A 14,406-nucleotide genomic window follows, 5' to 3' on the forward strand; every position below is an offset into this window, starting at 1 on the left:
CGACCTGGTATAAGGCTGCTTCATATGTACAAAGAGTTCAGTGTGGCAATTCAGCTTAAGTCATATTATCACCTACTTGGGAGCACGTATTATTGGACTCTGTGGGATTTGTTTCAGAATAAATACACACAGAATTGGGCTGAAGTGCTAAATCCTGCTTTGTTCCTTTGGAGGCAGCTTAGGGAGGCCTATTTAAATCATAAGAACATTATACAGAAATATGCACAGTTCAAATCTGTATATATATTTTTGAAGTGTTCAGTCAACATTCTTCATACGGTTAAAGCATGAAAAGCAAAGCCTGAGTACTTGTTCTCAAACTACTCTGCTAGTAGAAGCCTCAGTAACGGTATTTTTTTTATCAATACATGACTTACCAGGCATAAAGAATAACTAGAATCAAAGTTCAGTAAGAAGAAAGTGTTTGAGTACTGTGATATAATTAAAGGCACTTCATTAAAATACATAACTAAATATAGATGTTTTGTGTGATAAAAGGAAATTCCAAAATACATCTTTTGATAAAATAATCTTACTGATCTATTTAAATCTTATATGTGCATTTTGTAGATATTGAAGGAAATTTGGAGAACATAACAGAAACCTCCATTAATTTTCAGAAGGAAAGGCCATCTAGTTTTTTACACTGGTAACAAACCAGAACCAAAATAGCCTCCACAAGTGTGTGCTTCACTTTCAACTCAACTGATGCATTATTTACGTTAGTTGACAAGCTCATCGCCCTAAAGAATAATGTAGACTTTTGAAGAATATTATTACTCATATTATCTTCAGACGCATGGTTTATTGTATTCAGTTTTTATGCCTGTGGCCTGTTTTTCAATATTACATGACACTATACACAGAACTCTTCAATGGTAACATTTTGCCTTGAACTCCAGCATGTTCCTATCTCAAGTTTCTCCAGTAGTTAAAAGTATTTTCTAATGGTAACTATTGTTATACTTAAATGTTGAGATACTGCCACCTCCCACCTCCCTTTTTCCCCCCCTAGTTAAGCCACTGGGTACTGCAGGCAAAAGAACTGCCAGGAGAGGGAACCCTTGAAGAAAAAAAACCTTTTAAAATACATGATGTAGAAATAAGGTTAAAGGCTTTTAATGTGAAAGTTCCCTCATCTCTTACCGAATACAAAACCACAATATCTAGAATAGGTATTGGCTTCTATTGACTTTTAAAATATATTCACCACCTAAAATTAATCTCCAGCTTTCTTAATATAAAAACTGTCCAGTTTCTCTGTCCTGTTTTTCACCTACCAAGGGGCCTGTATGTTTTGCCTGACAATAGAGACAAATCCAGGTAAGAGCTGGATTTTATATTTTCAAAAGTGGCAGTGGGGGAGGGAAATAAACCATTGCTTGTTTCTTTATTCCCTCACCTTTCTTTATTCACCATCTAGCCCAGCGGTGCAGAACCTAAGGCCCAGGGGCTGAGTCTGGTCTTTTAAGGGTCCCAGTCTGGCCATCGAGGGTTCCCCAGGAGGCCACGCCCCTCACCCTGGCTCCACCCCTTTCCCCTCCAACCACCAATTGTTTGGTAGTTTCCTGGCTTTTGTGCCGGTACCCACCGACCCACCCCCGCTTCTCAAAGGTTGAATAGCCTCTTTTTAGTAGCAGTAAGACCTTTAAGCTAAAATATGTTGGTATCCCCACCTCCGCCTCTGTTTGCTTTTGGCCCCTCCCACCACTAAGATATAGCCTCAAAGAGCCTCCAAAGTAGAATTTGACCCTTGGGCTAAAAGAGGTGATTCACCTCGGATCTAGCCTGATGAAGTGTTCTGGAGAACTCAAAAGCTTGCACACTATTTTGTGACCATTTTACCCTAATGTGGATTTTGGAGTTTAAAAATACTCCTATTTTCTGTGCCGTATTGACAATACTTACAATATACAATTGCCAGCTTTAAAGGCATTCCTTTTGACAACACTTTCTGAATCCAAGAAATCAGAGGGGTTGATAAGTAATATGGTTGCATTTTCTGGAGTTTTCGCATGACCCATCTTTGGAACATATGATGCCTTCTATTAATGCATATGTTTGTTAGTATCTTTTACTAAAGAAGAGTAGGATGGCCACCTGTTCTGGTTTAGAGGACAGACCTCTATTTGAAAGTATCCAGTCCACACCTGCTTTAAGATAAAGGACCATAAGAAGGGAAATCAGGCCTTTGAAGTTGCCAGTCAATAATTCACTCCCAGAAAGCAGCAGGCACATAGACCATCTGGTCACAGCCTTCCACACTATGATAAGATGTATTTCTATTTAAATTGCAGTAATTATTTATCAACATGCATTTGTACATACAATTAACATAAGCAATTTTATGCTCTCTTGTTACCATTTTTGGTGATGCATAAGTGGTCACCCTAAAGAGGAGCAATCTTCTAGTCCAGATACTCCTAGGTCAGGTTTTGAAGTGTTCCTATGAGAATGTACTGGAATATGGGACAACATCTATCCTCATTTTAAGTCTTATTGTTCAAAATTTTTCACAGTTTATTACTAGGAGTTCGGACCAGAGCTTTCCATATTTCTTTTCAAATGCTTTATACTGTTGTTCATACAAAATATCTCAGTCTCTATGGTTAAAAGCAACAACATAAACTGTAAAAATCTTTTAAGATGAGAGGGAAACAGAACAGTAAAAAATAAGGTGTGTGGGGTCTCAATTGCCAAAGGCAAACTGAAAAACAGACATGTTTTTCTTGCCTTCAAAAAATCAGCAGGTAGGACGTTGAACGATCTATTTAAGAAGTAAGTTCCACAACATCAGGGGTGCTATAGAGAAGGTTCAGCTCCTGGGTAAGGTGAACTAGCTGGTGTTTTTGAACTATCTTCAAAGGCAGCCCCACGTAGAGTGTGTTGCAGTAGTCTGGCCTGGAGGTCAATAAAGCATGGGTGACAGTGGTCAGGTCCATTGACCCTGGCAGCAAGGAAGAAACTAGAGTTTCTCACTCCTCCCTAACATTGGCCAAGGTAAATTAGTACTGTCCTGAGAGATAATGGGGTGGGGTGGGGAAGGGAGGGGAGGGAAACCCTGTTATTGTAATCAAAGCTAATTGCTAAAGAGAGGGGAAGATGCAGCACATCATCTAGGACCCAGCAACTGAGGGCACCATCTTGCTTCCTGGGTCTTGTGGGTGGACATTCCTATAACAGGAGGAGCAGAGCTGAGAACAAATGTGTAAAGAGTGAGAATGAGGATGCGAGTGAAGAGGCTGGGCCCCGAATAGTAAGCTTTTATTTCTTCTACCATCTTATAACACACTGAAAAGACACAATTGCTGAACAGCTGGAATCTCTTTCCAATGTAATTTTTAATTTAATATGGACTGCCTTAACCCCTCCCTGCACACCTTATAAACATTTCTTTTATCTCTAAATGGGTCAGTTTCCAGTACTGAACAGTTGGGCATTAATCATCCATTTGTCACCATCATCATTAAGATTGTTGGAAAAACATGTAAATGACTTTCCCCAGTGTTACTTTTTCCTCCCTACATCCATGCACAGAATGCTCCCATTCACCCCCTTTCCATTCTGTCATCAAAAGTTTCTATGCATCTGGGATTCAGAGGCTTGGCTTCCAAATCTAAGAAGCCTTGGCATTTGTTTTAAATGCCAGATGTCTATGCTAGAATATACATACATAGATTTTTGACATCATATTTCTAAAGAGGAGGCTTACCCTAAGGGCCTTGCCATCTAAAAATAGACGCACGAGAAACGACAGTGGAAGAAGAGGGCAGTGAAGGCAAGGTTAAACAAGGGAAGAATATACAATTACTTCAGCTACACATACATCAGGTTAGTTACAGTAAGTAACATTTAAAGCAAGAATACATGAAAGTATGCTGGTCTGGTGCAGAGTTCCTTTCCCTCATGACTATGTATCTTATGCTACAGAAGATGGTCTATAGAAGGATTGTCATAGAACAGGCCTCTGTTGGAAGGATTGTCTGGTCCAGGTCCAGTTTAAAGATAAAGGACCCTAAGAAAGGAGAGCAGGGGTCTTAAAGTTGCCCATCCACAGTTAACACCTGGCCAGAAGACTGAGCAAGGCACATAGGATAACATGGTCACAGTCTTCCCCAGTATGTTGAAATGTATTGCATTTCTCTGTAGATTATAGTAATTATTTCTAAATTTGGATCTATGCAGCATATTTTTCTGCATATAGAAATGTAATGCAACTCTGTGCCCTTTGTCCTTTTCTTTGTCATCTGTTATCAATTTGCCATCCTGTTTGAATAGTTTAACCACCATTTCTTTCCTCTGTCTTTTACTATGCACATACCTGAAAAAAGCTTTTGTTGTTATTGCTTTTAGCATCCCTCACTAGCCTCAGCTCATTCTCAGCTTTAGCCTTGCTGATGCCGTTCCGGCACTTCTGTACTATCTATCTATACTCTTCTTTTGTAGCCTGGCCTTCCTTTCACTTCCTATATGTCCTTTTTTGTTTTCAGGTCAGCTCTAAGCTTTTTCTGGAGCCACATTGGTTTCTTCTGTTGTCTTCTATCTTTTTTCCTTGTCGGAATTGTTTGTAATTGTGCCTTTGAAATTTCCTTTTTAAAAATCTCCCACCCATCTTGGACTCCCTTTTTCATTAGGGTCACTTGCCATGGGACCTTAATTATCATAGTTCTTATTAAAATCGGCTTTCCTCAAATCCAGAGTACACATATGGCTACACTCAGCTTTTGCTTCCTTTAAAATCAAGAACTCAAGTATGACGTGGTCACTTTCCCCCAGAGTTCCGGTAACTGCCACTTTATCCACTAAGTCATCCCTATTAGTCAGTATCAATTCAAGGATAGCTGATCCTCTAGTTCCTTCGTCCACTTTCTGTAGGAGCAAGTTATCAGTCACACATGTTAGGAATTTCTTGGAGGGGCAGGGTTAAGTATTTTAAACATCTAGTGCAATTCTGCCCCTCTTCTTGTTCCTTCTGTTCTTTTTGAACAAGTTATACCCTTCAATTGCTATATTCCAGTCATGGGAGTCATCCCACCAAGTCTCAGTAACATCTACCAAGTTGTATTTGCCTTCATGTATTAAGGGTTCAAGTACATTCTGTTTGTTTCCCATACGCTGGGCATTGGTATATAGACATCGAAGACTATGTGCTTTCCTACATTATTGTGAAGACTATTTTGGGGGGCTATTACAGCTCTTCTCTCTGTTATGGTTCATAAGCCTTCAGCAATTGTTGCCTCAAAGTTTATGTCCCCTCCTCCATAGGATTCAGTTTAAAGCCCTCCTAATGAAGTTCTTTATGTTGTGGCCAAACATATTCTTTCCAGCCCTTGTGAGGTGCAACCCATCCCTTGCCAGCAGTTCATCTTCCAAGTAGCGTAGCCTGTGGTCCCAGAATCTGAATCTCTCAGGTTGGTACCACCTTCATAGTCAGTCGTTCACCCAGAGTATTTTTCTTTCCCTTTCTATTCCTCTTCCAAGAACTGAGAGGATGGATAAGAAAACTATCAGGGCCCCAAACTTCTTGAGTTTCCTTCCCAGAATTCCAAAGTCTGATGTGATTTCTTCATAGCTCCATTTGGCAGTATCATTTGTTACCACATGGATGAGAAGAAAAGGATATGTGTCAATGGACTTTATGAGCTTTGGCAATCCTTCAGTCACATCTCTAATCTGTCCTCCAGGAAGATAGCATACCTGGTGAGTCCATGGGTCTTCGCGACATACTTGGGTTTCAATCCCACGCAGCAGGGAGTCTCCCTCAATGATGACTCTTCTCTTCTTCTTGGTCAACTGACCTGCCTCTTGCTCACTATTGCACAGGGTCCCCTGTAATTCTTCCTCTGCAGGCTGTCTTCCAGTCTCATCCTCCAATAGCTGAAAGTCGTTACATAGCTCTAATGGTTCCACTGATGCAGAGTGTCTTCTAATTCTTCTGCTCCTACTGTCACCCTTTTCCAGGGAGTTTCCTCTTCATTAGCTTTCCTCACCTCGGCATTCTCCACTTCTGCTTCAGGGTGAACGACTGCTTCAATTTGCTGTTGCTCTTCCATCTCTTGTGCTTCTTGTTGTTGTTGCAGTTCCACCATTCTGTCTAAGAACTTTTCACCTTCTCTTATTCCTTGGAGGGTGAACACCTGCCACTCAAGTACTCTCACTTTTTCTTCCAATAGTGCAACCAGATTGCACTTGTTGCAGGTGTACACCATGTTGGTCTCAGGCAGGAACACAAACATTGGACACACTTTACAGGTCACCACCACTGGAGATTCCTTTCCATCCATTATATGCTATAGAGGAAGGAAAAAAAGGGTAGATTTGTTAACTTGCATTGGCCGCTGTCTTGAGCCAGTCAGTTGAAGTCCAACTTCATTGCATTTTACCACCTATTTCTGGATTTTAAAGAGAAGTAATTTTGGTAGAATATCAAAGACAGCAAATAATTCATTATTATTATTTTATTATTTTATTAGATTACCAGACATGACAACTGTTTTACTATAGGAGTATTTAAATGAAAACAAATTTGCAATGAGCATTTAAGTAGGCAATCTATTAAAATATGTTAATAATGGAGGATTGATTATTTATGTACTGAAGCATTCATAACAGGCAGTTTGCTTACAAATAATAATTAATATGTTGTGCTCATATTAACACTTAATTTATGTAGGTTTTCATTTCTGCTAAAATGACCAGCTTTGAGAAAACATAAGAATATAATAACATAAGAAGAGCCATGCTGGATCAGACCAAGGGTCCATCTAGTCCAGCACTCTGTTCACGCAGTGGCCAATTAGCTGTCGACCAGGAACTTATAAGCAAGACACGGGTGCAACAGCACCCTACCACCCATGTTCCCCAGCAACTGGTGTATCTAGGCTTACTGCCTCTTATACTGGAGGTCGCACATAACCATCAGGACTAGTAGCCTTTGATAGAGTTCTCCAGGAATCTATCCAACCCCCTTTTAAAGCTATCCAAATTGGCAGCCATCACTACATTTTGAGGTAGTGAATTCCAAAGTTTAACTATTCACTGTGTGAAGAAGTACTTCCTTTTATCTGTCCTAAAGACACCCTTTGAGGCTGTTGAATGGGAAACCTCTTTCCATCCATTGAGTACAATTGAGTCTCAAATGCATTAATTATTTGGTTTTGTTGCAAGGGTAACCAGTTCAGGGGCTGTTCCTCCCAGTCATGAGGTATTTATTATGTCATAGGTTGTTTGGGGATTTAGGTCCATGACTACCAGCACCAGAGGCAGATAATTATGTCTAAAAGCAAGATAGTTTGAGGAGGTCATTACTATTGAAACTAATCTCCCATCTTGCTCCAAAATAATCCAAAGGGAGAGTGTGATATTGAAGCCATTGGTACTTGACACACTTGGGGAAAGATCCAGCAATGCCCATGCACTAGTGCTATTGATGTTACACAAGTGTTGGTTTCCGCTAGCACTATGTCAATAGCACTAGCACGTGGGCAACGTTGCCAGTTAATTTTAATTAATGAATGTATTTCCAGGTAATCCAACCTGATGCTTACTCAGAAGTGAATCCCACTAAGTTCAGTGGAACATATTCCCAAGCAAGTGCACATAGTATTGCTACCTTAAACTGAATACTCCACAGTCTACTCTATAACTATGATTGTTGTTTATACAACATTGAGCCTTAGGGTAAACCACAAAGGTTTCTCTGTGTCTCTACAGGTTTTTCCAGTATTTCCTGACTAACGTTAGCCAAAGGTTTTAATTACACTGAGTTTAAGCACATTTACTGAGAGTTTTCTATTTTTCCTTTAAAGGGATATTTAATCCTTCATTATACCATAATGAGACTTGAATGTATCATTGCATAGTTACTGCAAATATTGGGGGAAATCAATAATGATGCTCTCAAATTCAGCCACGTTGACTACTTCCTATGAATGATCAACCTAGAGATGTGATTATATTAAGCTGTAATATAAGTATTACTAATAAATAAATATTTGATTCTGGTAACATTTCTTCTGGGTTTGCTACATCAACATTAAAAAAGACAACCTACAAGTATATTGTGGAGCTGCGGTGAATGTTTGAACTTGTTCGTAGCATGATTTGATAGTGCAAGGCACGAATGTTCAAGGCATAGTCTAACTCCCCTCCATCCTCTTTGGAGCCCTGCCTTTGTTGCTCTGCTTTTCTTCTCTTTGCTGACTTCAATGGCTCTGCCTCCTTTTCACTCCCTCTCTCCACTCCAATGACGTTCCTAATTTTTCTCCCCTCCCCAGTTCAGTCTTGTTAGCTATTTTGGAAGAAGGGGCCTTTGAGGGCTGTTGGTGTCTCCATGGCAGCAGTCCAATAATATACCAGATGACAAATTAGGTGGGTGAAGAGCAGAAGTGGATTAAGTGGCTGCCTTTGTACAACCCACCATGATCCTGTTTCATCCCCTCCAAGTGAAATGAAGCAGGTAGCTGTAAAAACTTTATATGTTTTTCACTGAAGTCCTCCTTCCATTGGATTACTGAACTCTTAAAATTCAACATATATTTCCATGCTTGCAGGATGTTAACATTTAAACGTTAAATATTGGTCCTCTGTCACACTGTGACTCCTGAGCTCAGAGTTCATACTGCTTTCAGAATGGGGATGCTCTGATTTTGCTATCATACCCTTCTGCTTTTCTGGCCCTGATGCAAGATGAGCTTGTGCTCCAACCATCCCTCCCTTTAATAAATTGGGTGCCTACGGTCAATTTAACAATGGAGGCTGGCAGCTCCAATGTCAGTGGGGTGGTGAATCCACTCCAGGTTGCAGTGGCACTCTAAAGGAGCTATCCAAGGTGTGAACCCCAAGAGCACTGGCTGGTTCTGACTGAAGCCCAGAGCAGATTCACCACCCCACAGACATTGGAGCCACAAGACTCCACTGCAGTATAATTTGGGACCAGTCCAGTACATTTTGCCATTCCAAGCCACAGCAGAAGCATAATGCACTGCAGAGCTGAAGGGAAACACAACCTGGTTAGGGGCTTACAGGTGGCTGGATTGCATGGGTTTGCAGTTTGCGTATGGCGTGTGGGTGTTGTTTAGGGGTGTATTATTAATAATCTATTGTAAGCCACCATGAGGATCATTAGATCAAAAGGTGAGATAGAAGTTGTCTTAAAAAAAAACCCAGACATAAACAATGTTGCAGGATCTGCTGGGTTACAACTCTTGGATTTCATATAGCTGCTTCATTGGTGCCCTAAATACTGTCACCTCAAAGACAATACAAGCTACTTGTGCTAGTTGGGTCAGCTGTGACTTGTGAATCTGCTACAGTGACCTGTTCCAAGTGGCTCTGCTATATTATAGTATCTACAGTCAACAGACGGTGGGTGGGGGACAAGTTGGGTTGCTAGGAAAGTGGCAGCCTACTGGAACCTGAAAGATCAGCTACAAAAGAAAACTTGGTTGAAGAAGTTTCCATAGTTTTAACCTGTTCTCTCTGTTCCTATGTGCAAGTGAGAGCACATGGACACAAACATAAATGCTTTGTGGAACAAGGGCCATTTTGAAGAGGCCCTGTGGAAGTTAACCAAATCTAACAGAATAACACAAGTAGTTCAAATAATAAAATGGCAGCATTCTTTTCCCTAGTTCAAGGGTAGGCAACCTTTTTGGGCAGTGGGCACATTTGGCAATTTAAAAAACTGTCCTGGGCACGAACACAAAATGTCTGCTATGGGTGTGTGGGCAAAGAACAAGTAACACTACACAATTCCTTTAACCTCACTGTTTTTAGCACCAACAGAAATGCCATATATATAAATGAACACATGCAATCTATATCCTCTTTTGTCCTCTTTTTTAGGGTAATGTGTTTCTTCATTTTTGGTAATGTATAAGTGGCCACCCTAGTTTGCAAAGTCCAGAACACAGTAATTTGACTGATATATTATCTTTTTCTTCAATTGGGTTTATTATTTATTTATTATTTATTACATTTCTATACCGCCCAATAGCCGGAGCTCTCTGGGCGGTTCACAAAAATTAAAACCATTCAAAGTATAAAACAACTTTGAATTGTTCTGGGCGTGCCACCTATGGCGTTTCCCCACAATTGAATATTCTGTATGCATCTAGTTTAGTATGTCTGGTGAGTATGGAATGTTAGAATTGAGTGGGTGTGGTTTGTGATGTAATAGGTAGGGTGGGGGGAAGGAGTATATAAAGAGTGACTGAGGGGAGGAGGAGGTTATGCTAGTGTGTTGGGTAGGGTGACCATATGAAAAGGAGGACAGGGCTCCTGTATCTTTAACAATTGTATTGAAAAGGAAATTTCAGCACATGTCATTTGTATATATGGGGAACCTGGGGAAATTCCCTCTTCATCACAATAGTTAAAGCTGCAGGTGTCCTGCCCTCTTTTAAATCTGGTCACTCTAGTATACTCCTGCAGCTTTAACTGTTGTGATGAAGAGGAAATTTCCCCAGGTTCTCCATATATACAAATGACACCTGCTGAAATTCCCTTTTCTATGCAACTGTTAAAGATACAGGAGCCCTGTCTTCCTTTTCATATGGTCACCCTAGTGTTGGGTAATGTTGTTGGGAGTACAACAACATAGATTGGAATTGTACAACAACAATTCCAGAGATTAGAATTGTTTGTGGAGTGAGAGGAGATTAATTGCTAGGGATTTAGTATTAGAGTGGAGAGAGAGAGAGAGAGAGAGGTGGTTGGTGTGTTTGGGAAGTTTGGATTGGGCAGGCTTGGAAGCATTATATTTTCATTTAAAGCTTTTAACATGACAATAAACTTATTATTTTGTTAGCTACCAATTACCACGTGTCAGCTTGGCATTATTTACCTGCCTCACAGTTATCAAACACCCATCAGAATATACCCACAGTACATTTAAAAACAGATCCTATATTAAACCTGTTTCCCTCATAGATAGGGGAAAGATTTTATTTAACCCTCCCTCAGGTTTTCAGGTGGTGGTGCTTGGCCAGAGAAGGGTTTATGTGGTGGGCCTAGTATAGGAGTAACTTCGCACCTCCTTCTGCTGTTGCTGTGAATCTGATGTTGTGCTTGCAGCTTGGCCTGAAAACAATTTAACAGTAATCCCATTGATAACTCCAGGCTGTAGACCACGAGCTTCATCACACCAGCATTTTATCACACTGTTGTCCTGCCTTGTTTACCATTTTGCCCTGCGACCCTCACACGTCGTTGTCCCTGTCCTGCATCATCCCGCCTTTCCCCCTCCATTTTCCGTTTTTTTTTCTAGGGCGGGGAAAGTGCAGCATTTTTTCTCCATGTGGGATAGAACTGTCCCCGTGCATTGCCATCCTCATGCTATGTCACAGAACCTCCCTTCTTGGGGGCATCTGCATTGAAGGGCAGTCCTGCTGATGAAAGCGGAGGGTGTACTGAGTCGCTCGAATGTCTGGGCTTGTCCTGAGTCACTCAAATGTACTTCCGCTGCTCCAACCCCACTCTCATTGCTATTTCTCCCCCTCAAAAGGCAGAAACAGTGCCTAATTGATCAAACGCTAAATCGTTAAAACAGTACACAACAAAACCAGAGGGGGGAAGGCGCCCACATCCATCACAATGTCCATCAACCACAAGAACCAATGAACTGGAGTGGGAAGGAAAAGTGGTGGGGTGGGGTGAGCACAGTGGCAATATCAGGAAGCGTGAGCTGGCACAGGTGAAAAGGAAAACAAGGTAAAATACCATAACAATGCATACATGTGAAAGTGACCAGCGCTTGATGCCCTAATGAAATGGAGGTGGAAATCCCAGATGCATACCAGGAAAAAAAAGTAGGTTTGATGGAGCTCCGCGTCCCTGATGTAGTATTGTCTCCCTTCTATTGTTGGCTTGACAGTTAGGAAGGTTTCCCTCTTGTAGTGGATATGGAAGAAAGCAACATTCCCCACAGCACATGTTCCTTGATCTCCTTGCTCTGTGTATCTCCCCAGACTGACTGGAGAAGAACAATGGAGAAGAAAGGGAACACAGGCACTAAAGGTGCAATCCTATGCAGATTTAGACAGAGCAAAAGCCCTGCAACTCCCAGCATGGCTGGCTGGGACTTGTGGGACATTTTCTGTCTGAGTGCGCATAGCATTGTGCCTTAAAAGAGTACACTAAGGCGGGGGAAAGGAATACCTTTTAAAAACATATGTGTTTAAAGTTGATGACGAAATAACTGCACACAATGTAAGGCTGATTCCATTCATGCATGCAATTACAGAGACACAAAAGGTGAATACAAAGGCACACACTGATAAAAAGAGGAGAAATCAAAGGAAATCGGTCAATGAACGTATTTTCATTGCTCTACCTGAAATGGATTCAGTGTCAGGTTGTACAGAAATTGCTTCTCCAGATAACAGGATGCCAGTCTAAAACCTATTTGGTGAAAGCCTTCCTCATGGGCTTCCACAATAACAATCCGTGAATTGGTAGACTTGATTCACAACAACAAATGTTTTATGTGGCATTTGTCCCACACTTTTCTCAAATGTGGTTGAAGAGGCTAAAATTCAAAAGATTTTTTATTTTATTTTAATAAACTAGATCAAATTATCTCTATTTATTTGAGAGAGTACTAGAAAACCATAGCTCTGTGTCAAGCAGATGCTTTGCGCATAGAAAGTCACAAGTTCAATCCCTGGCACATCTAGTTAAAACGATAAGGTAGCAGATGCTATGAAAGGCCTCTGTTTGAGACCCTGGAGGGCTGTTGCCAAACCGAATAGTAGACAATACTGGGCACGCTGGACAAATAGTCTGAGCTGATGTAAGGCAGCTTTGTGTGTTCAGTCCTTTCCTTCATTTAGCAAATGAGGCTTTCCTGCCAATCCTGATTGGATCAAGTTTTTAAAATGAGGGAAGGGATGCAAGACTCAAAGAGCCTATCCAATAGGGCTTTTGAGGGAGAGCAGTTCGTTCTTTTGCTGATGCCTCCTTGCAGCACTCAGGGCCTTAGAGCTGCCCAGTCTCGGGAACATCTCTGCCTGCTTCCAGACACTAGGGGGTGATACAGAACCTGTTGTATCAACAGTTGTCTATCTTGTTCATCCCCCTTGTTCTGTCATTTGACTGTTTCTTGGTCCTTCTCCCTCCCCTTCTTCTCCTGTGGCTTTGCAACAAGCAATATTTGCTCTTTCCCTGAGGGAAGCAAGTGACCCATGTCTTCAGTTAATTACACTGATGCACCTGGGTTTAGGGGGTGCTTGTAGTTAAACAGGGTTAAAGAGCCTTCTTCGATGATGTGTAAAACACTAATAAAGTAAGTTGATTTGAACTTCTAAACTGGTTCCAGCCTGCATTTATTCCCTCTAATACGAAATGCTATGATACGATGCTTTCTTTGTATAAGGAAACTCTGCTGTAAGTCAACCCAGACTCCCCAACCTCCGGAACCCCAAGTCACATGGCAGATTCTATTTTGAAATGGTTTAAAACTGAAGAATCTTGAAAACATGTACATTTTGGGTGGATCCTGCCTGGACAAAACATCATTAGGAACCTTGTATTTTTCTACTTTTTAATACGTTTTTGCCAGTTTTCTTCTTTTTTACTTTTAAATGCTTTGTCAGTCTAGTTTCTTTTTTTAATAAAACCAGTTTTATTCTTAACTTTTGCATGCAGGACAATTGTACAAACGTATGCCTTTTAATGTGCAGGCATGAAATTGACAGATCTTTTGTCAAATGACTTTCCAAAACATGCTTTACAGCCCAATCTGTATGTGTACTTTGATATAAGTCCAATTTTGTTCAGTGGGGCTTCCTCTGAGCTAAGTGGGTATAGGATTGCAGCCCAAGTAAACAATTTTTGGGAGTTCATGTGCTCAATTAGATCCAGTACTACAACGGGGTGGGGGTAGGGAACAGTACTTACTATCTCAACCTCCCTCTGCCCTGACTCACAGCCTGGAGTAGCTGATTTTGGTAGAGAACAAAGCAGACACAACAGAGGGGGTGGGTGGGAAACAACCCCAAGGAACTTGATGTAACATTTAGCTTGAGCCTCAAATGTTGTGGTACTAGAGACGCCACACAAGCCTGGTAAACCTGCAGCCCAGTCCGCAGAGAGCAGAATAGGGAGGATGAAACACAATAATTCACAGACTCAAGGATGAGCAGCCAAGACCCTCGAGTAGGCAGCTACCCCAAGAAACCCACTGTCATGTTCACCCAGTCCTCCTTCCCTCAGATGCCACATAATCACATACACCACATGGAAACAATTGTTATTGGTAGAAAGCCACCAGTTTTATTGTTCCCCCTTCGGGGGATATGCAAACAAATTCAAAGACAGACTCATAGAATAGTAGAGTTGGAAGGGGCCTATAAGGCCATCGAGTCCAACCCCCTGCTCAATGCAGGAATCCACCTTAAAGCATCC

The sequence above is a fragment of the Elgaria multicarinata genome, chromosome 4 (genome assembly GCF_023053635.1).
Source record: "Elgaria multicarinata webbii isolate HBS135686 ecotype San Diego chromosome 4, rElgMul1.1.pri, whole genome shotgun sequence".
NCBI classification, from domain to species: domain Eukaryota; kingdom Metazoa; phylum Chordata; class Lepidosauria; order Squamata; family Anguidae; genus Elgaria; species Elgaria multicarinata.